This window comes from Cupressus sempervirens, chromosome 4 (genome assembly GCF_028749045.1).
Source record: "Cupressus sempervirens isolate cs-2001-9-10 chromosome 4, ASM2874904v1, whole genome shotgun sequence".
Lineage (NCBI taxonomy): Eukaryota > Viridiplantae > Streptophyta > Pinopsida > Cupressales > Cupressaceae > Cupressus > Cupressus sempervirens.
This window is the reverse complement of record NC_143121.1, coordinates 772,554,689-772,579,568: the sequence shown is the minus strand read 5'-3', so window position 1 is coordinate 772,579,568 and position 24,880 is coordinate 772,554,689.

The window sequence follows — 24,880 nt, the reverse complement described above, 5'->3', positions numbered from 1 at the left end:
GTTATTGGCTAACAAGTTCTTCTTGGGTTGTGTAGAATTGATATTAATCAATTCTTTCATAGCATCAGAGTTTAGATATGTGGCCGCTTGTTCTTGATTTGAAGAATTTTCTGGATCTTCAAGGGTTTGATCTTTCAAAAGTTTTTTTTTGGTTGGATCTGGGGATACACTTTTGTTGGAGGCTTCTTAAGCCAAAATAGACCTCTCCAATGGATTCAGATGATCGATCCAGAGAATTTTGATATAAAATTTGACCTATTTTGGTTACCGAAATAATCTATAAAAATTTCAGCCATTAGCACGCATTCCAAGTTTTAAAATTTTTAAAAAGGTGCAAACGTTTTTTATTATTTAAAATTTTGCATTAAAATATTTATTTCAACTTTTTCAAAAAAGTTGAAATACAAAAATGATTGCAACTTTTTAAAACACAAAAAAATTTCTCCACGCGTATGCATTTTTTTCAAAAGAAAGTTTTTAATCAACTTTCAAAAGTTGATTTGATGCCTGAGGGTATGCCAGCGTTAGTTGGTATAGTCAACGTTAGTCGGCATCAATTTTTGTTAGTCGTCGTCAATGGGTATGCTGGTTAGAGGGTCTAGAAGCCTGTGCATAGTACACCTGCGTTAGACAGTACGTTGCCATTTTTTGGCTTTTTTTTTTAATTAAATTTTTTTCCCTCCTCTGCCACATTTGGTAGTTTTTTTTGTTGAGATCCACTTTTTTGGTGAGATTTTTGGAGATCCACCAAATTTGGAAAAATTTATGGCTTTTCGCACATGCAACAAAATTTTTGGTACAAATTTGGGCACGCATTTCGAGGTGCCACATCAGCACACGATCAGCTAATAACATTAGCGCCCAGTCAACTATCACATCAATGACCAATTAGCCAGTGATGTCAACGCCCAGTCAACTGCCACATCAGCGCATTGTCAAAGGTGACATCATCAAAATGTCATATGATGGTCGTACAGCCGTTAAATTTTTTCTCGAGTCTGTAATTTTCTAGAGAGCTCCTTTTTTGGACCTACAGTTGGTTTTTTGGCCATAACTTGGGCATATGGAGCTCTTTTTCCGATCCGAAAGAAGCACCGAAAAGCTGGTTCAGAGACGGAGACAATGGTGCTGATTTTGTTTGATTTTGAGTTTGTTTGAGCTTCTAATTTTGGCATTGAAGTAGAGGCTTTTGTTTCCCTCTTCTCTACATCCGAAATCCAAGTTCCTTTCTCAGTTTTTATGCTTTCTATAGTTGTTTTATTTGGTATTTGAGGGATATCACTATTTTTTGTGGGGGGATTTTTCTTTTTTGTACTTTAATTCAGAACAAGATCCTTCTACTTTCGTCTTCTTCTCTCAATGGCAGACTCCTATGTCGCCTGCCTTACACCACACAACTATCATACTTCGAAAGGATAGATGACCAAATTGCTTATGGCAAAGGGATTATGGTCATGTCTCGAAGCGGCTCAGCTAGTTCTACAGAGGCCTTATGAGCCTCTTATGCAGTGCAATAAAATGGATGAGGCAATGGGCCTCATTGCAATGAATATTTCAGAGGGGTTACTGTTTCACCTAGATGGTTTGAATACACCCAAGGCTATGTGGGACAAGTTTTCAACTTTATTTGGCACAATGAATCAGTTCAGGATTCTACAGATAGATGCCGAGTTTACCTCCTTGATTCTTGAATCATTCACTAGCATTGAGGATTTTTCGATGAAATTCAAGTCTCTTCAATCTATGTTATAGGTTGCAGGAAAGACAAAATTTGATAATGAGTGTATCTTTCTGATACTGTCCAAGCTTCGAGGACCTTATCAGATTTTCACTTCTACCTTCTACTCCACTATGGATGCTCTAGGTGCATGACATGTTATGCCTTCTTTCAAGACCTTTTGTGACTGGTTGACTTGTGAGCAATCAAAGCTCACTCAAATGGATTCTCTTACAAGTTCACAATCATAGGCATTGATTGCGAAGCCACCTCAGAGCACACAAAAGCTGAAGTAGTTATCAGATTCCTCTTCTCAGCACTCTACTGGCTCACCATCTTCTTCTAAGAAGGAGAAACAGAAGACTGAGAGACCTACATGTTCCTATTGTTAGAAGGGAACACGTGATGAGTCACTTTGTTATCAGAAGAAGTTTGATGGTTATGAGAAACAGATAGCAGATTTGCAAGCTCTTCTTCAGAAGAGAAATCTTTCCTCTCCGTCCTCTTCTGGCTCATAGGGGTTTTCTTATCAGTCTTCTTCTATCAATCCTATAGCTGGACAGGATCTTGGAAAGGGTCATGCATTACGGGCTTCTTTCACATCCCCTTCACAGGTCTGTTGGATACTAGATTCAGGTGCTTCTCACCATATGGCATCTTCTCAAGAGATCTTCTCTTCTTTTGAAGCTTCTCCTATTCTCCATATTATCATTGGGAATAACACTATTATGATAGTCTGCGGGAAAGGCACTGTATGCATTCAGGATGGCACATTCAATGATGTGTTGTATGTTCCATCTCTGTCTGCAAACCTTCTCTCAGTTTATCAGATTTCTCACAGTGGGTCTAGGAAAACAGTTGAGTTCACTCTAGATTCAATTTTCATCTGGGATAGTATGACAGGATGTATTGTTTCTATAGGTACAGTTGATCTTTCCACCCATCTCTACTCTTTTTCACACTTTGGTCCACCTTTTCCAAAGCACGAATCTCCTCCTTTGAGAGAGCATCATGTGGTACAGTCAGGTTTCTTGAACCTCTATGTGGTTCTTGAGACTACTGTTGTGACTACCTTGCCACCTCCTCTTGAGCTCTTTTTAGTTCAGCAGAGTTCTTCTTCAGCACTGCTTGATCCTCTAGCTCCATTCATCGAGCCACCAGGTGCAGTTGTTGAGGATTCTAGAGAGGACATTCATCTCCTCTTTGATGACAATGTCAGCACACCTGTCATACCACTTACATTGGGGATTCCCTTTCAGGATCCTCATGTCTACTCCTTTGAGCATCAAATTGGCCTTCCAGTGACACCTCAGCTTTCGAGGTTCCCTCTATAGTGTCCACTGCCTTTCACTCCTCTACATTGGAGTCACAGTGGTTTGTCCATTGATCCAAGGGTTCTTTCATTCTAGGGGGGCTTTGGAGCCTTGACCCTCTCTCACGGGGGGGTTGGTAGCATGCATTGTACTTATGACTTTGAGAGAGTCTCTTGAAGTCATTTTTTTTGTCTTTGCTTTCTTTTACATCTCTTTTTGGAGAGGATTTTTTTCCCACTAGGTTTTCTCCTTTGCTCTGGCTTATAGAGATTTCCTTGCACTAGGTACCTGATCAAGCCTTGTTGTCGGGACCCACTTGTTTTGCTTTCATAGCTTTGCTAGGTAAGCTTACACCCTACTTTCAGCTTAAGGGGGGGTATTAGAGTATTTTTCAGTTATGCTTATTAATTAAATCATATTGATTTAATTACATAAGTTTCTATTACTCTAGTTACTTATGCTTCAATTAGGTGCATTATTAATTAATTATTAATTAATAATGTGCAACCTAATTTTTTTAGTTTAGGGTTTCTATCCCACCTTTATAAGGTTGAGCCTTGTACTTTTCTCATTATCTCTTATGCATTTTCCACATTTGAGAGCATCTTTTCTTCTGCCTCCATTATTCTTCTCTTCTGACAGGTTATTGGCTAACAAGTTCTTCTTGGGTTGTGTAGAATTGATATTAATCAATTCTTTCATTTATTTGGTGTGTTTAATGCCTACAAAAACAAAGCATTCTCATATGGATAAAACCTTGATCCTATGTAGATCTTATTAATTCCTTCTATATCTAATTCGTAATCTTTATTTTCTTAATGAAAAAAACTATTAAAATCAATGAAGTACTTATATCCCAACTTGGAAAAAGTATTACACCAGACTCAATCAACATTTGTCTTCTCCTCTTTGGAGTTATATTTGAAAGCTCTCAAATTGCGTCATCTCTTAATCTTTTCATCGGTTGTGCTTCATTATCATGGGTGACATGTTGAATGTATTTTTCTAAGTTTTCCACCCTTTAAATTGAATAGGGAAGATTTGATTTAACAAACATATCATCAGGGACAAATGATGTATGTGCTTCCAATCTATCATCCTTATCAACATGCAACCTTGTAGAAATCTAATTGTATTTATCAGGATCATCAACAAGTTCTTCAATATGCAATCTAAATATTGCACCTTCCTCCTAAGACATATTTTCACCAAAATCTTCTTCCATAGACTGAGATTCTATTTCTGTCAATTGTTGCACTTTCATGTCCAACTACTTGTTTTAATTATCAATGGCCTCTTGGGCTTCACAATCCTCCATGTTTCTAAATATTTATTATGTAGGTGTAGCCTCATGAAAGTGATCTCTCAAGTTTTTTTTTCTCCTTACATGAATTGATATATCCCTCTGGATCATATCTTTTTCTAGGGTACTATTTCATCAAGATAAACTCATCTAATAATTTATTCTGAACAACTTCATATGTTTTTGTAGAAACAGTTGTGAAATTATCAAAACTTAATGTACCATAAAAGAATTTTTTCTTATGTCTTTACCAAAATGTAAAAAGTTTGATAAACTCAATTGCCTTACAATCTCAAGATATGCAATTCTATCTGGCACCATTTTGGACAATTGATATGGAATTCTTTCAAAAGCATTAATTGTGATGCAGGTAAAATCATAATGAACATACCAATCACCCTAGTTGTGTTGAACCAACCCTCTTTCATTGTAGTTCTTAGGCCTCAAGAACATTTTGATCTCCATTGGTATTGAACGATCACAAGGATGGTTGTGCATCTGATGAATTATCTTCAAGAACCATTCCTCAAATTTAATGTAGTTGGAATTGAGGTACCTGGAGTCCCAAATAGATATCCATAAATGTATTGGCTATTCCTTCCCTTCTTTGTCTTTGGTGGCTAATTTCAGTTGCTTTGGCCATGTGCCCCTTTTGTACCTCTAAAATAACACCACATACATCAATATTGAATAGTACTTGAATCTTGGTTGATCACCATACTTTTGAAGAGAAACAAATCATTCATGCATCTTTTTAGGAATATATTGAACATAATCAAATGGTCTAGGTTCAAAGATTTGGAAACATGTTGCCAACACCATCAAACCTTTTGTCATGAAATGAAGGACCTCAATACCTCCAACTTTTCCACAAGAAAAATATATGTACTACAAATAGGGTGATAATAGCTCAACATTAAATAAAGGACCATCTTCATCTTTCAACTAACCATATTTCCCTTGTGTCTATTTCTTATGAATAGAAAATTTCCAACCCTTATAGATTATATCAGTCTGGTATACTCTTCCTCCAATTCTTCAAAAGACGGGGAAATCATATGAATGGTCCAAATAAAAAACTTCTGCTAGGGCATTTGCTAATATGTATATAAAAGGATTCCCCTTATATACATATACGATTTGCTAAGTCGTTGTTGGACTTTTTCTCTGTGAAGACATATACCTAATATTTTCTGTGATGTCTCTTGCTTTCTTCTTCTTTAGGTGTACTTGTTCTTTTTTGGACACCATTTAGTGCTATGTTTGTTTGTTTTCTTCTTGGTATAAGCTTCCAGTTCCATAGACCCACGTTGTGGTCTTTTGTTGGACATTAATAAAATTATCTTATCTTATCTTATCTATACTAGAATAGCTCTCCTCTAACTAGTAATTCTAATAATTTTCAACGTTTACAAAAATATTTGGAACAATGAGCCTACCCAAATTCGTTATGTATAGGTGATAGATTGGCACTGGATTGTTCCTTCTCAAATAGTAAAATAAAAATATCTTATATCCTCTCACCGTTTTAGTATTATTGTCTTATCCGTTTTAGTTTTCTTTACTTTTGAATCTCCACTTTTAATGCTATTTTTTTCCTCGATTCATTGAAGGCCTCCATCTGAACAACTTTGTTTGCAAACTAACCTTGGGGATAATGGCTTATGTGAATGCCCCTTTTGCATATTTTCCTTATGCCAACTCTCTGCAACTTCGATAATTAACAGTGGTTGCGGAATGTACTGATTTCACCAAATTGTGAATCAATCAAATGATTATAATACCTCGTGTAAGTTCTTTAATTCTTCTGATCTGTGTTTTTAATGATAACACTTTGGGCCATTTTTTGAAAATCAAACAACTGATATGACAACCATTGGAATCACTATACATTTTCCCGATCACATTTGCCTTTACGCGCCATCAACAGAAATCCCCATGTGTTACTTTAATGAGATCACTTCTTGTTCATTTATCAACATTAGTTACACTGCTTCCTCCACCAGTCATCGACATAACTATCATTTAATTATCCTCCAGTTAAAAGCTTCACCAATGATGCCATTGACACATCTTTTACCGATTTTCCTTTTCATCCCATATTGACATAAGTTATTCCACCCCGGTTCAAATCATTTGTTTATCCTCGTCAAAATAGTTTAACCCAACACTCCTTTTATTTTTTCCTTAAGGCTAACCTCATATTGATCACCTTTGACGAAAAACATCATGGTTATAACCTGCTTCGATTCACATACACAGATCACCCACATCTTTCATCAAAATAGGTTATCTTGATAGGCGATGGCTAATCTCCAGACAAAATGCAGCAAATTCTTTTTCAGATTCACGAAAACACAAAATTTTTTCAAAAATTTTGTTGTTTTTTATCACAAAATATATAGATCATGAAGATCAAATGCTGAAAATTTCAAAAAAAATTCATTGTGTTTTTTCTTTTTTTTTTGAAATTTAGTCAATGGTGCAATTTGTAGGGGGGATAGCCACATCCATCTCAATATTCTTCATCAAGCATTAGTGAAATATATCAATAGCTTCTTTGACAATTATCAGCTACACCAATATCATTCTATTGTTGAAACCTTTACCAACAGTTTTACTTCATTTTATGTTATCGACAATACCATCGAGAAGACATTTTAGATCTCCTCCCAACAATAATGGATTATGCCAACACTCCCTAGGGCCATTATAGCTTCAACTATGACATAATTGATTTGAATCTTTTTGATCAAATTTTTCTCCTTTTATGATGCCAGAAACACTTTTGTTCACTGATTCTTATTACTTTAGTCGATGTCCATTGTTACCTTTCCGCCTATCACTTCATCAGTGTGATCTTTCCTGACAATGCAAATTTTCAATTGTAGAATTTTTCCCTGTTATGACATAGGCCATCATTAAACATCACACACTAAGGGAAATTTTAAGCTTGTAAAAAATAAGTGGATTCTCTTAGTGCAGATAGATTTTTTGCAGAGATGAAAAATGTTTTTCTTTTAAGTGGTTTGGAAGGTTTCCTTTTGCCACCTACTACCTTGTTGGAAACTTCCCTGTTCCAAATCCTCTTATTCCTTTCAAAACCTTTCCTCCTTGCCTTTTATAACTATCACTAAATAGCCCCTACAATTTCGAACTATCATTAGCTTTCCCTCCTCCCAATAATATTGCACATGTGCTTTAGTGGTGAAGGCATGGGTGTCTAGTGATAGATTTCCCCACTTTGTCAATGTTTATTCTTATGTCCTGATTGCACATAGGCACCAATTTTTAAAGACTTTATTGATTTATCACACGTGTAATTTCTCTTAGGTATATTAATCAATAACTTTGTGTAATATTTCTACCTAGAGTATTGATTAAGAAGTCAATTAATCAAAATTAATATGCTAAAATTTCATAATTTTAAATGCTCAATGTTATCAATTCATTACTTTAGCTTTTAATTTAAAAAGCTACCATCCTCTATTTAGTAAAAATCATCGTTCAAAGGTTGATATAGTCTATACAATTATAGATGAGATGTACTTGTTTGGCTTGAAAAACTATATAAAGAGATTTTAATCCAAAAGGTCATAATTTTTTAAAAACCAAATAAAAGAATCCATGTTAATCAAAAGTTGGTGGTAATGTCTATCTCAACAGATCAAATTATTAAAACAATCGAATAAAATAAAATTACGTAATGAAAAGGTGAATTGATGCATGAAAGTAGATCCTAGAATGACTATTATTGTAACGAATAAATAATCTTATTATGCAATGAACTTTCCCTCCTACATACCTTATACATCTATAAAACCTTATCATACTTATCATGCCTAATATAACCATTTGCACTATAAACATCTTGTGTGTTTGAATGATAAACACCACATTGCAATAAATATACAATGTGCATAGATTATTCATACCACCAAGATTTGTTATTTCAAATATTATAAAAATATATCTAATCAAAGTCTCTATAAACCCTCTTGCGATTAATTTTTTGAGTCTATCAATTTTAATTAAAATGTACAAAATTGTCAAATGTTGATAAAACTTGATCTAAACAAATGAAATAAATAAATTTTAAGATTATCTATTAGGCCAAGTAGCTTGTGAGACCCAAGAGCAACACAACCTTCCAACATGACAACCTTGTAATGTTAGTAGACTCATCTCAGGAAATGACCTTCTATAATAACTTCTGATAAAGAAATTAGTAGCTTCGTCCAACCTTCTATCTTCATACAAGATTCTTAGAATTACCAATTTTCAATGTTTCTTCATAGTCATTACTTGTTTCTTTGTATAATGATCATTTTACGATGAAGTGTCATTTTGTCTACACTGCCCCCTTATTGTAAAATCGACATATTATCTTTTCCTACTAGTCTTTAGACGTCAACTACACATAAGCTCAACAAACAAATAATTACTAGACAAACCAATACAAACCTCAAACAAAACACAAACAAATCTTAGGAAGGGATGCTCACTCCTCCAATGCTAATCACTAAAATCAATAGAGGCTAAAAAAATTGAAGGGAAGCGCTAAAAACAATTTTCATCAATATAATTAAATATAATGAAATGTCAAAAAAAAAACACTAGAATTTAAAATCTTAAAAACCAAAATGCCTCACTTCCGTGTCCTTGTGATGGGTAGGAATTATAGTGTTGAAAGTTCATGGAGCAATCATTTGTGCTATTTTCTACCACTCCATCCTCAAATCAATTCTTTTCAATTTCTATTCTGTTATTCTAAGACTACCTAGAAAGTGAGCCAAAATGAAATTTGACAATACACTTGTATAGAATAACCCTTGATTTTGGCTATGAAAAACCATGCAAGATAATTATTTGCCTCATTGAGGCCATGGATCCTAACACATATCACTTTCAAGCATCTTGGTATGTGGCATCTACAATTTTTTCAAATGTCATTCTAGAAAAGATTACAGTGCTTGAATAGAAAAGTAAAAAAGATAGTTTTATATCTAATAAAAAATCAATTAAAGGAATCTAATTACAATCCACTGATATTGTTAAACAATTTTTTAGGTGGATTGTGTAAGAATTTTTTTGCACCAACATTTGGATCACACTTTGTTATCCATCATCAAGGTGACAGAAAGAGAGCATACGGAGGTCAAATAATAAGAGTTGCAAACCCACTAAAGGTTTTTAAAATAAGAGATGTGGATGACCCATAAACCAAGGACACAAGATAAAATCAAAGAAAAGTTAAAAAGACAGACAATACAGAATCAGAAGATAGGACAATAGAAAAGAAACAAAAGAGACTAAAAAATAGAGGAAGGTGAAGAAACGATGAAAAGAAAGGATGAAATAGACAAAGAAAAATGGAACAATGAGAAAAAAATTTCCCTCTATTTCATTTTTCCTTTTCGTTGTTTCTTTACCTTCCTCTGCTTTTTAGTATCTTTTATTTATTTTCTATTCTCCTATCTTTTAATGTTTTATTGTCCCTCATTTTGACTTTGTCTTGCATTCTTGGTTTTTGGGTCACTCTCATCTCTCCTTTTTAAATTCTTTATAAGTCTGCATTTCTTATATTTTGATCTCCTTATGCTCTCTCTATCATCTTCATGATGGATCACAGAGTATTTGAAACGATGGTGTAAAAATTCTTACACAATCTACCTAAATTTTTTTTGATGGGTAAGAGGTTGAAGCCAAGATTTATTATTATTATGTGTTGTAATTAATTATTATTTGTTAACCTTGAGTAGATTTGAACCCAAGACCTTTGAGATAAGAGACTCGTAGTTTAATCGTTTTGTTGTAGACTCTTGCCTACAATCTACCTAATGATTTGTTTAGCAATAAAAGATTAAGATAAATTAGAGATATTAGAAAGCAACTTTATTTATGCTCATTCTACTATTTATATACTTTGTCATTAAGTACTTGTGAGAAAATATTTAAAATCGTTAGAAATAATTTGTCCTTTCTATTAGTACTTTGATTTCCTTGGAAAAGAACATACTCCAAATCTTGGAGTAATCTATTTAGCAATTGTCTTAATATTTATTTGTTACTAATTTTATATATGACTAGTCAAAACATATCAAAAGCTTTAGTTTATAGTCAAATTTATAGAAAGCCTTGTATAGATGATTTGACAATGACAAAGAAAATTTATGCTAGGTTCCTATGTCATGTTGTAATAAAACTCATTGGAAATGACAATAATCTAAACCATTGGGATTTTACATTTTCTATTTTTTGTTATTGAATTATTTTCTTTATTGAATACCAATCTATTTTCAATTCGGCTGGCATATTTTCAATTCAGATGAGTTACATGGTCTGTTGAATATGCATGGAATTCACATACACATCTAGCAATTGGGCATGTTTTTCATTCAACCTAAATTCAGTGCAGGAAGAGACTTTGCATCAAAATCCAAGGTAGCCTCCATGTTCTTTGCATGTGCTACACATGTAATGTCCTCCACGAATAAACACAAGCTATTTTTGGAGGCATGAAGTTCCCATAACCAAATCAAGAATAAATCTCATTTAGGTTCTCATCTACATTTGTTTATTAGAATTTCAAACTATCTTTTTATAGAGAGGAGTTTTGTAATATTAATTGAGTCAAGATATCTAGATTTGTTGACAAAATTTGGTAGAAAATTAGAGAAAATGCTTCCTTTTGAAACAAGAGTTGTGTTACAGCTAGAGTCCCTACCTTATGTCAAAATAGAGTATTTGCAAAGGTTGAAAAAATGCACAACAATATGGATCAAAATTTCTAAAGGATAACAGTCGTTTATGGATCATATGTGTGTGTGTGTGTGTGTGTGTGTGTGTGTGTGTGTGTGTATTTATTTCTTATGGATATATTAGCATAAATTAATGACAATACTATAGTTCATTGTATTCAACTTTATTTTCCTAGTGTTAATTGTATTACTCAATTATAAATTTGGTAAAATTCTCCCTTGTATGCTCAAACAAAGAATTGGATTTCTGATAAAGATGGCGAGAAATGTAAATAAATCAAAGGCAATGGACAAAATAATGACAAATTGATCATGACTCAACACTCCAAACGTTGCCCCACATTCTTCCTTTATTATCATTCCTTGGGAATTCATGTTCAAATATAAAGGCTAGAAAAGCTCATTACAGAAGGCTATGTGATATTATCTAAGATCAAAGTGAAAGATAAAAGGGATAATGTCGTTATTCAAAAATGTAATATTTTTGGTAGATTAGGAATTGAATTCGTATCTTTATTTTGACTCAAGGCATTAGAAAAAAAACCTCTTCATTGAATGGTAATTTATAGGTATGTTTAATGTTAGTCATTATAGGGGTTACCCATGTTAGTTAGATGTAATCTTGGTCTCTTTTAAAGAACATGGACTCTTCCATGGCTTGCCACTACATAAAGAAAGAAAACAAAACCATAAACTTCTCAAGGTCAATCTTAGAATTAATCTTTGAAGGATGTGATAATTAATTATTAGACCATGACTTTATAGAGTTTGGTTATTTGTTGATATCATTGGTTGATAGGTTTATTACAATCCCACTTCATTGGTTGATAGGTTCATTACTATCCCACTTCATCATTTGAGTTTATTTAAATTAAGATATTAATATTGGTTCCTTAAAGTAATCTAATATATTGATACTTTGTCAATAAAATGTCATTTGTTAAGGGTAGTGGAATCATTTCCTTGCTTTGAGGCTAGGAATCATTAATTTACTGTAAGGCTAGATTAAGTTGGAGGGGATATGGTTTTTTATTCTTCATTCGAAAGCATCATGATGTATTCAAAACTATATTCACAAATTCAATTCTCTAATAAGATGACTCTTAATATTAAGTGAGATTGATAGAAAAAAGAGTATGTATAAACAACCACAATATTACATCATGGATTTTTTTATTTTTTTAAATGATATCGTGAATGCTACAAAAACTCAAAATGCAAGAACTATATTTATTAGTGATAATTATTTGTAATGTAAATCAATTAATTTATTTTTTAAAGGAAAATTTGGATATGAATAAACTGAATTTTAGTGTATATTTTATCTAAGTGGAATAAACAAGGAAAAAAACTAAAACTAGTAGTAATCACACTATCTTGACCAAAATGCAATTATATATAGTAGCCAATGTGACCAAACAAAGGCCCATTATAGTGCTTCAAATAGGATTATTATACTAATTCAACCACCCTCTGAAAATAGTTTTGCAAACTCAACACTTCAAGATCAAAGAACACTAAATTCATTAATGTGTGAGAGAGTATCCTATATATACATTTTATGATTTGGCTAAGTCCTTTTCAAAGTTAGATTGTGCTAAAATAATGACTTCAACATACACTAACATATATTCCATAATTAAGATCGTGGGTACTTATTTTTTATTAACATCTTCCATATGAACTAATAAGAGGAGAATTCATATAGATTTGTACTATTTATTTACAAAACGATATATTTATTTGCAAAAATAAATTTCAATGTATAAAAAACTTTTTAAAATGAAATCACCACATTTTTTTCCTTCTTCTAATAAGTTATTTTCAAACATTTCAACATAAAAAAAAATTAATAAAAAATCTAATTATTTTTACCCCTAATATTAAGCTTAAATTCCACTTAAAATTAATATGCAATCTATTCCTACAAAAACTTACTAAAATAAAAAATTGAATACTTATAAATATATAATTATTTAAATTTGAATATCCATTTATACATCATCTTTTATCATTTATGTATTTTCAAATTGAAAACACTTTGTCAATATATAATTTTAAAAAATTAATAGATGCCAGAAAATAAATATATATTTATTTAAAATAAATTAGACCAAATATTAGATTATTAATATTTAACAAGCTTAAATTATATATATATATATATATATATATATATATATATATACTTAAAATAATAATTAAATAAGAATTAGGAATTCCACTATAGAAACAATTCAATCATCTTGATACAATTGTAGCATGGTCCTATCCATTCAAATATTAGACCATCGGAATAATTTTACAAAGTAGAGAAATCTTTTTTTACTATACGAACCAATGTTTATATACCCTTTAAAAGGATTAAACATTTGTGAAAATTCTAACTATTTATTGGTTAAGAATTTTTACATATCAAATATAATAGAAAATGTTTAAAAGTCCACGGTCACACAAGAAAATCAAGAAAGTCATAAAAAATAAATATAAAAATAAATGAACCTCAAACTATATAATAAAACCATTTTATGGAATTGGCACGATTGTGAAGACAAAAACATTAGTCTCTAGGGACTAATAAGTTGTAAAAGATCTAATACTAGACTTATAGCCTATAGAAAATACTGAAATAAATTATAAAAGATCCAACACTTGGTCTCACTTGACCTCTGTAGAGAACGATTATGATTATCAAACTCCAAAGAAGAAGAGACAAGTAAACCAAAACTTTGCAGGTAGATTAGTTTCGTTCCTACCTTAGGGGGGTGATCGTGTGGGTCTCATAGACTACTTTAGCCAAATAGATATCATTAAAATCTATCATATCATATCATAATCAAATGAATTATAGAAGACCTAGCACTTGATCTACTAGAAGACGACCATGTTCCTCACACCTCTAACTGGACCCAATCTTCATTACGTCAAAAAGTTTCCCACTCCTCGATTGGATTTGGTAAATGCTCACAGATCTCTAATTTGACTTGTATCCATTGACATGGCAAGCATAATTCAATTACAACTCATAAAATACAAATAAAATTAGTAGAAAAAGCAATAAAAATCAGACTGGTTCATATGTATCATGTGGCCACCCTTAAACATCACATACTAAGGGAAGAATTAAGCTTGGTTAAAAAAAAAAAAAAAGAAGTCAACTTTGACTATTTAATACTTTTGATCTGGGAATTGAACTTATTAGTGTGTGATGTTTAAGCCAGGGAAGCGTAACATAGAGAGGGTGCAATCTCAAATTGCAAGAAGGGGATTCGAACACAAAACCTTTCAATTGTGTCCTGCAGATGGTATAGTTATGAGAGATAATTGAAATCTCAATTGAACTTGAGCATGAATGGGATTTTCATAGACATCTGACAATTGGGCACAGTCCCTATGCATCATTAAGTCCTTGCATTTAGTACACGTAAATCTGTCATTGCCACCTTTTTCTTTGCATCTGCTGCACTTGAAACACCCTCCCTCAGAAATCCAAACAAGTCTGTGCGTGTGCCGCCCGTTGATTGACGTGCTTTCAGAGCCTACTAGTTTGTCTGAAACTTTTAGTGAGGATTTGCCACCATTTACTTCTATGAAGCATTTTGTTTATATAATTCTAGCTTGTAAGTTGACTTCATCCACACACTAAGTTCAATTTCCAGATCAAAAGTGTTAAGTAGTCAAAGTTGATTTTTTTTTACCAAGCTTAATTCTTCCCTTCCATTTGGTTCTTGGAAGATGACAGGAATTGGCTTTTTCAAAATCCGGATTTGAAATTTGTTGTATTTGTTTCAAATTTGGCAAAATGGAATTAGCATACCGGACTTCCAATTTTGCCTCAAAACCAGGTTTTCCAACTTCCTACTAGCAAGTAAGAATTGCAAATCAAAACCTGGTTATGACTTTTAAAGAGTGTAAAAACAATAGATTTGACTACATTTTGAAATTTGCCTTCAACTCCAAGCTTGGGTATAAAAATGTGTCTTCACACACATCTTCCGAGTGAAAGGTTTAAGTAAAATCCAAAAAATCGGAATGAAGATTTACAAAACCTTGATTTGGCTAAACCAAGTTTTGTAAAAATCCTAATTTTTTTAATTCCATGAACCAAACATACCCTTTAGTGTATGATATTTAAGGGTAGAAATCATATAAATCATGTTCTACGGCTTTGTAAAGATGGGGAGGGAATATACAGTTGCAATTTCTGCAATCAGAGCAATCATGGGTGGAGATATGTATGCCAACAGTGCCCTTATGCCCTGGATTTGAACTGTGCAAAACTTGATTTGCAGGGTCTTCTGCACACCTCTGTTAAAAATGCAGATGTTGAACATGGGGATGGGCGTAGAAATGCCAAATTCACCAATATTGCGATTGGTTTTTTGGAATTTGTTTCCGAAATTGCTGGTGGATTGGGAGCTTAATTACTGATCAATCAATCCCAGATCCACACCTAAATATTGCACCAGTAATAACATCTTTCTCATATTCGCTTAGCTCATAGAGTTTTTTCATATATGTATGATTGGGTGTAACAAAGTTTGGCATGTGTTTCACTCTTCGACTATTTTAGTTTCGTGGAAGTCATTAAAATCCATCATATCATATCATATCATATCACTTTTATAGAGTGATATGAAAAGGTTTGACACGTCAAATTTAACTATTATTTCAACAGATTTGTGTTGTTGAAGTTAAATGGTTCTTAAGGACTGTACAAAATATTATGTCTTGTTGAATATAAAGGTTCTGATATCATAAGAATGATTGTGTCTGATCTCCAACAAAAATTAAATTTAATGAAATTTGATATTTTAAATTTAATAATTGTGTCAATAAGCTTTTGTTGATAAAGTTGAATGGTTCCAAACAAACCTACCACAAATCTAGCCAACGAAACTTTGAACCTCCAACAAAAGAAAAAATCTTACCACTTTTATGTTAGGTCCCTCCTCGCACATACTTATTAAATATGAATTCTCTGTCAAAATTGTTATAGGAAATTGTAATGGATATGAAGGAATGTTGTATGTTGTATGATGTTTTACTTTCAGATACTTGATTTCTGTCTTTAATGCTTTATAAACATGTATGCTGATGAAGTGAATGAATGCGAACGAACACGTTGAATCTTCCAACTTTAATAAATAGAATAAGTTGAATAATTGAATTGTAGGAATGGATGCTTTAAATTACATGAAATTCTGATGCGTATTTTTATATGTATATACATATGTTTCTCGAACTACTGATGTGTGCAATGAGTGTGCAGGAAAGTTAGCCAGGAAACCCAATGGAAAGACAAAGCTGAACCCCTTGTCTATTTTATGTTATCTTTGCATTGTCCATCTTTATAGGTTGTTATTTGGTCTTATTATTTTCTCCTAGCTTTTGTGTGTTCATATTAAGACTTTAAGGTTTTGAATCATTAAATTTAAGCACCCAAGGGTAAGGGGTATGGGTTTGGAGTACTTTCCACCCCTTTAGCCACCTTATTTGACTTTTAGGGTCACCTAAAAATCCTATTCATGGTTGATTTCGAAAATGGATTGTCATCCACTTGAGTTGGACTCAAACTCCATCCTGAGGTTTCATGAAGTCTAGTTGATTTAAGAAATCCTATTTAGTGGCATTTTGGAATAGTTTTGGGTTAGTCACCCAATCTCTAGTTTTAGAGAAGGTTTGGAAGATAGTTTGGGGATTGAAGGAAGGAAAGGGATAAGCTCTCCTCAAATTTCCATTTACCATCACTCTTGGTGAAGGTAGGAGTCTTGGCTCTTGTATTTTGTTCTCCATGTTGATCATGCTTGATTCTTGCATATAGTGTTGAGTTGTTATTTGTTTGCTTGCTTATGTGTTGGGTTTGATTTGGAGGGGTTCTGTGTTTGTTCTTGATGCTTCTTTTGTTTATCTTGATGAATGGTTTTTTGAGGGGGATTTCTTGGGGATTGTTTTGGCATTACTCACCCTTGGATAGGGAAGAAGTGGCCATGTATGAGGGTAGGGCTTTAGTTGGACCTCAATGGTGCAGAGTCTCCTTTCATGGTGAGAGGAGGGAAAAAGGGTAGGGTGTATGGGCCCCTATTGGTCATCACATACCTTGTTGATATTGTGAAATCTTGAGTATGAAAAGGAGAGAAAATCCTTGTTGGATTGGCCCCGAAAGGGCATTTGTGGAAGAAAGAAAGTTCCTGAGATTTTAGCCTCGAAAGGGCTATGTTAAGGTATGGTGATTGACATCTCCCATTGGGAAAATCCACCTCCCCCCTAGTCAGGTCCTATGTTTGGATCTATTGTGCAAAATTGGATATGGTTGTATGCTTGAATTGCTTGACGTTGTGATGTTACCATAGGTCAGCTCTGGTTTCTCCTTGTATTTCTTGAAGTTTGAAGGTATTGGAAGAAAGCATTTGTGAAGGATTTGAAAGTGTTTTCTTTTGAAATGTAATCCTATGTAATTGTATTTTGAATGTGGATGTATTGGCAACGACATCAAGTTTTCTTACTGGTTCTTTCCCCATGGAGCCTTGAACCAGGATGCATAATAGAGAAAGGAAAAAGATTATGAAAACTTCCTTGTATTGCTCCCATGTAATATTGTTGTCTTATTATTGTTTAAATTTTGGAATGAGCTGAAGAGGGAAATTTGTATAATGTTACCTTTGAAGAAAAGAGTGAATATTATCCCTTGATATTTGTATCTCCTCAATCATATGAGAATGGAAGAGTTGCTTGGTGTTTAGTGCTGAAACATTTTAGTTGTAAGATATGAAAAGTGTTGCCATACTACAAAAATTCCACCACCTTGTGAGTATGGTAAGAATTATTGTAGAAGCCTGTATTGTGTTGGAAATTAAGTCATCTTGGTTCTTAAAGATATTGAGTTCGTTTACTCCTATGTAGATTATAAGTTAGAATTCAATTACTATGGATGAATAGCCTTGTTAAGAGAATTGGTTTTATGGAATATTATCATCAATTCAAATTTCTAGAACAATAAAAGTATATGCATCAATGAAATGGATTCTTGCATGTAAAAGGGTTACTAAATTTCATTATTTGCAAGATATGAATAATCTTTTGTCCTTATAAGAATCATGTCATGCTTTCTATATGTGCTTTTGTATGGATTTATTGCCCAAATGAATTAGTAAATTTTTTTTGGTATAGGCTATCTCAACATATTTAGTAACCTCTAAAGTATCATGGTAATAATTTATTATGAGAATCCTAGCCTATAGAAGAAGAGAACTGAATAGATGATATTGGGGGTATAAGGTGTAAATATTATGGTTGTAGGTGCACATTTTGTTCTCTGGAAATTATATGAGAACAAGAATTTAGTATTCTTCCTATTACAGACAAATATAATAATAAAAGAATATGCACAAGTATCTTCTAGCTAAATAAATAATACTAATAACAAGATACTAGCATAGAATGGCATAGTACAATAAAATATCTCATTAATTTACCACTAGGTACGTATCACCATCTTTTAATTGGGTAGTCACGAAATTGAACATAAAGGCAAGTCTCATTTGGAAGTCGATCAGACATTAAATAATAAATGACAATAGAATAAGCTTAGCCTATCGACTTTCCTCAACTTGCATCCAATCATCATTATTTTGGCAAGCTTAAATCATAGGCAAATCCCTAGGCGCAATAACTAATGCTGACACTGCCTAATGCAGAGCTGGTTGCACTTCAATGTGGTTGGAGGAGAACCCAAGCGAATTGCACATCTCTCCATTGAAGGGCACATCAACCAAGAATGAATGATGGGTTTCAAAAGTCTCCCTCCCACCCTATCAGCGTGGAGAGCTTTAGCATTAGGGAGAAGTATTGAGCAGCCATACTTGCATCACGCATTGCAAAGTAGGCAAATCATGCCTTGGTCAACGTAAGCATGGCAGAGAAGGTTACCCCTTGGATGGCGCACAAGCTAAAGAAGAAGAAAGAGCACACGTTTTCAGTGCCTTACAATTCCTTGGGTAGCACATCCAAATCTGTATGATCAGAGCCTTGGAGATTGAGTCGTTGGTGAGGAGTGGACGGTTGGAAGGATTTATGAACTCCATTTTAACCCTGCTCTCCATTCAGATTTTCTTAAACTTCCTTCTTGCGCGAGATACAATGCTTGAACACACTCACGCAAGGGGTAAGGGGGACAGGTCTGCGCCTGCAGGCTTGGGGCAGTGTGCAATGCTTGGGAATTCGCCCAAGCATGATGGTGATAGAGCTAGGTTGGTGGGTAGGGGTCAGTGAGAGGTTAGTGTAGGTTACCTTGTTAAGATAGTAAGTTAGTTTTGAAATAGGTTTGTCAGTTTAGTATTAGTTAGTAGTATTAGATGTTTAGGTTAGTTTTAGTTTTTGTGATGATTAGTTATATTAAATATAGTTAGTTTATTTTCTTTTAATTTTCATTTAAGTTGGTTTAAGTTTTCATCATTTAGCTTTAGTGTTAGCATATTGAAGTTAGTTCCTATTAAAGTTGTTATTAGTTTCAAATTTTTAATTAGTTATATATATATATATATATATATATATATATATATATATATATATATATATATATATATATATATATATATATATATATATTAATAATAGTATAATTAATTCTTTTAGTATAGTATGTTTTAGATTGTAATTCTTTTATTTTGATAATTAGTAATGTAGTAGATTCGTTAGCATTAATATTAATGTAGCATATATCGATAGATAATGCTATTCTAATTTTGCTTAATTATTAGAGTTATATTGTGGTGTAGTTTGGTAGTAATAATTAGTATGAAGTTTAGGTTAGTATAGTTTTGTGTTGGTTAGTTTTAAGATTTGTTAATATTTCAGATTAAGAGTAGTACTAAATTTATAATAGTTTTATTCAAAAAGAAGAAGTTTAGTTTGACTTATAGATCTTTTTGAATTAACCTTAGTCTCCAATTTTAATTGTAATGATAGATTAATACAAATTAGATTGATATAAGTACGTTGGAGATAACTTTTAAATTAAAATGTTAGATTGATAGGTCATGAAAGCTTGTTTTAGTTCTTATCTAATCGTAGTTAAATTAATTATATTGTTGTTACCTCTAGAAATGTTTTATTTCCAATGAGTTTAGATTTAAAATTAAGTGGTTAGTAAAGGTTTAATTAGTGTAACTCTAGTGCCCTTTGGTAAGAAAAGTTAATGGTTATGTTGCAATTATAAATTGTCGTAGGGGATTTAGTTTTGGATTCTAGTTAACTCAATTTGAAGCTATATATTTTATTTTCGTTATCATCGTTTCTCAATAGATCATCAACCTAATTATATTTAGTTTTAGGATTGAGTTTGTATGTAGTTAGACAATTTATTTCATGATAACGTAGTAATTAGTTCCTTGATGTCTAGGCCATGCAATAGTTGTTCTTATATTCCATCGATCGATATTAGAATAATCTTAATACATTGTGGTTATATTAATATAATAAAGAATCAATGTTGATACCATTTTAATGACGAGGATGTAACTTTATCAATGTAATTCTTCCCTCGAGCATGAACTTAGATGAACAGAGTAGATGCATTCTCGCGAATCAAACTCTTAAACCTTTGAGAACTTTATTATTATAAAAAAATAAATAAATAAAAAATTGTGTGTGTTTTGCCCTTATATTTTGGGCATGACATTTTATCTTTATAAGAAATCTTTGTTCATACAACTCTTTATGATCTTGTTCATCGCTATAACATTCTTCTATCGGATTACCTTTTAAAATCTCTTGTCAATCTGCATTGGTACGGCGATCATTCTTTTGTGTGCTCTACCATTAGTGTAGTCTTCTCAAAGTCCTGTTGATAGCTCATTTTTAACAAATGAAGCATGCGGATTTTGATTTCTTGATCTTACCCTACACACGATAAATTTACAAATTGTAATTATAATTATTAGAACAACTATAATTCACAAAATTCATAATTCCAAGTGGGGTCATGATTTAGTTAAGAAAATGCTTGCGTCTTTAATTTTTATATGGGGATATCACAATAAGTCTTGGTAATGAATTGGCAAATTTGGTTGTCTATTTTATGGAAGCATAAAATCTGGGGTCATAACATATCGAATAAGCATTTTGGAATACTAGTTTTAGTAAAGGTGTTCTTAGTATAATTTATATTTCAAGATTGATTAGGATAACATGTTGATTGTTGGGTGTTTGTTGATGATATCATTTTAGTAGTAGTGACAAGTTCAGTAAAGAATTCATTGATAAAATGTGAGGTGAATTTGAGATGTACATGATAGTTAAGATGAGTTTATGTCTTGATTTGCAAATTATTCAAACAAGTAAAGGAATTTTCATATCATAGTCAAAATATGGGAAGAAATTATTTTTAAAATTCAGCGTGGAACTTCAAATCAGTTGGAACTCTTATTGTGACTGGTCGCAAGCTAACACAAGTTGATAACACACTTCAGGGAAATCGGCCCAAACATAGACCCATGATTGGTGGTTTTCTACACCTAACAAAACAAGACCTAACATTATGAGTGCAGTATGTATGGTCACAAGATTTCAAGTGGAACCGAAGACATCTCATGAAGTTGTTGTAAAGGAAAATATTCAAATATTTAAAAATAATAATTAACTATGGCTTATCATATGAAAAGGATGATGATTTAAAATTATGTACTTATACTGATGTTTATTGGGTAGAGAATGTGAATGCCAAGAATAGTACAAGTGTTGTTGCATTCTTCTTGGGTAAAAGATTGGTTGTATGGTCAAGTAAGAAATAGAATTGTGTACGGCAGTCCACTATTGAGGAAGAGTGTATTGTTGTTGTTACAAATTGTTCAGGATAAAACAATTGTTGAAAGATATCATAGTGAGTATTGAAGAGCCTATTATTGTTTATTGTGATAAATCAAGTGTTATCAATATTTTAAAGAATCCATTGTTACATTAAAATAAAAATCATATATCTATCAAGCATCATTTCTTGAAGGAAAAGGTTGTTGAGAAGGAAGTCAAGTTGGAGTATGCTCCTACAAAGGAATGAATTGAAGACATTTTTTACTAAACTTTTATCTAAGGATATATTTGACTATCTAAGAGACATGCTAAGAGCATTGCCATGCATCAGCTCAAGGTACTTCAAAGAAATGTTTTCATCTTGGATTGATGTGATGAGGCTTCTCCTTGTGGGGGAGTAGTTAGTAAAGAGTCTTACGTTCAGCAACTTTGATTCAAAACATGATGTAAAGGTACAAGATATTTTTGTGTTATATTTGTGAGATGTGTTTTCATTGATTTCAATATATTTATCTTTTCAAACTGTGTTGCAAAAGTTGTTGCAAGAATGTGTTGTGGAAAGAATGTATCAATGTGACTATGATGTTTACAATTATGTATTGTGAAGGTACAAAGATGTTGTAACCTATTTGCAATTGGCTCATGTCAAGTTATACAGGATCACACAAAGGTATGAGCGAGTTACATTTGATTTATCAGATACTAGCAATTTGTGTTCAGGAAGAGACAATGTTTGGATCGGTGAGCTTCTGTGGGATAGAGTTACTGAATACAAAGGAAGTAACATGTTCGGGACTTGGTTGTGAGTCCCTCAACAAATTTGTTCATGATGATAAGGGTCATAAGTCATATTTCTAGAGTGACAGAGCCAAAGCATACATGAAGAACATTGTTCCGTGGCCGACCTATTGATGTAGTGTATAGCGATGGATTGTGGTGTGATTTATGGAGCTATTGCATGTTCAAGGATGTTGTTATGGATCACTGCTTTGTATTAGCTAATACATAATGGATCACTTTGTAATATGAATTGTAATAAGTAAATATTTTTTAATTAGGTGTTTAGTGAGGCCGACCTTTTTTTTTTTCTACAAGATTGATGAATTGTATAAAAGTATGTGATCATTTCTAGTTGTGAAGTGTGTGAGGTGTTTGAGGATGAGAGTCATGTATTGGTGACAATGTGAAAGATATGAGTGAAATCTAATGTACTAAATTGAAACTGATGAGACATGTTGAAGATGCTACTAGCCAGTTCATACAATTGTAGATTGTTGTCTACCTTTGGACTGTAGTCTAGATCTAATTGTAAGGCAATGAGCCTTCCTTTGAGTAGTGACCTCTAGGCAGTGTTTGAATGCATGTACAATCCCCTTTGGAATAAGTAATACTTTTAACAGTGTATATTTCTTTGTGGGTTTTAACCCTATTGTGGTTTTTCCCCTTAACAGGGTTTCCACACTATAAAATCTTGGTGTTACATGTTCACAAGTTAGTTTGCATTTTTTCTTACATGTTTAACATTCTAATCTATGGTTTAAAGGTTTAATTCTACAAATTTGTTAAAGTTTATGTGCTTAGGTCACAATTGATTCACGCCCATTCCCCTTCTTAGTTGTGTGGTGTTGCTACTTCCAAAACTTCCTTCTTCAAATATACCCAAATATGTCACCAACAAATACTTCTTAACCACCACAATGTTTGAGCCAACACAAACACCTCTAAAATATAGTGTTTGAACACAAACACCTCCAAACCATAATATTTGACATCAATGTCAACCAAGCATAAACAAATATCTCCAAAGAGGTCCGTTAAGGAAATATCCTATCTCAAGACAATATTTAAACCAAATTTAAGATTGTGGTAAGGTGATCAGTTTGCCACAAATGAAGGATATTTAGGTGAGGACGATTTGGCTAAAAATGGCCAAATAATATACCATGTTTCTAGTAGATTTAAAACATAGATTGAAATAGGCAATAAGGAATGTAGAAATAGAAGACAATGTAATGGATTTGTTGGTCCAAGTTGAGGGAAGTGAGGAGAAAAGGAAGTTGAGATATTTTTTGGGGGGAATAAAGGTGTGTGTTTGGCAAGTGAAGTTGCCAACTCCCCAAGTGATATACTAGAAGCTTCAATGATGCAAGTGAAAAGGTGCACAAGTTACAAGTGGATTATTTTAATTTGAAGGTTTGATAGGATTTGAGAATAGCCACAAGCCACATGGTAGTTTATTTTAATAAATTCGCTCTAGAGTTGACCAAAGGTTTCACCACACCACTAGTGGATAGTGGATTGTTGGCCAAGGTTGTGAGGTGAAAAGAGGTTATTAGAGGGACAAAGATTCTTAAAGTGATATCAATTGCTTAAGTGTTTATTCCCATGATAGAAATCATGTCAAGTTAAAGAATAGTGTTTACAATCAAGTTTCATAAAGGTAGAAGATGAACATCTCCAAGGAGTTGCAATTCTTGAGAGAACATTAGTCCATATGATTAAGTGGTGGTAACATGTGCTGCAAGCAATTAGGATTGATCTCTCTTTATGTTTGTTGGCTCTATTGTGGCATTCCATACCTAGCTATATGGTCTTTGGTGACAATTTATGTTTTATTGTACTTTCTTAGCAATAAATATAGGTAGTATGGGTGTTCATATGTTCTATAGATTGGAACTATGGCCTTTTTGGATGTAATATAGTTCTTGCTAATGTATAATGAATATAGGTGTTTGGTATGTTCTTCCTATTGGTGGGTAAAGCCCCTTAAATAGGTCCCTACTAATACATGATTTTTTTTCCCTTTCATTAAGGTATAGCAATCATGCTAATCACTACCTCTCCACTAGATGCTAATAGTTTTTTTTAAAGCTAGAAATAGGTCCCTACTAATACATGATTTTTTTTTCCCTTTCATTAAGGTATAGCTAGATGCTAATAGTTTTTTTAAAGCTAAAACATAATTAACAAAATAATCCAA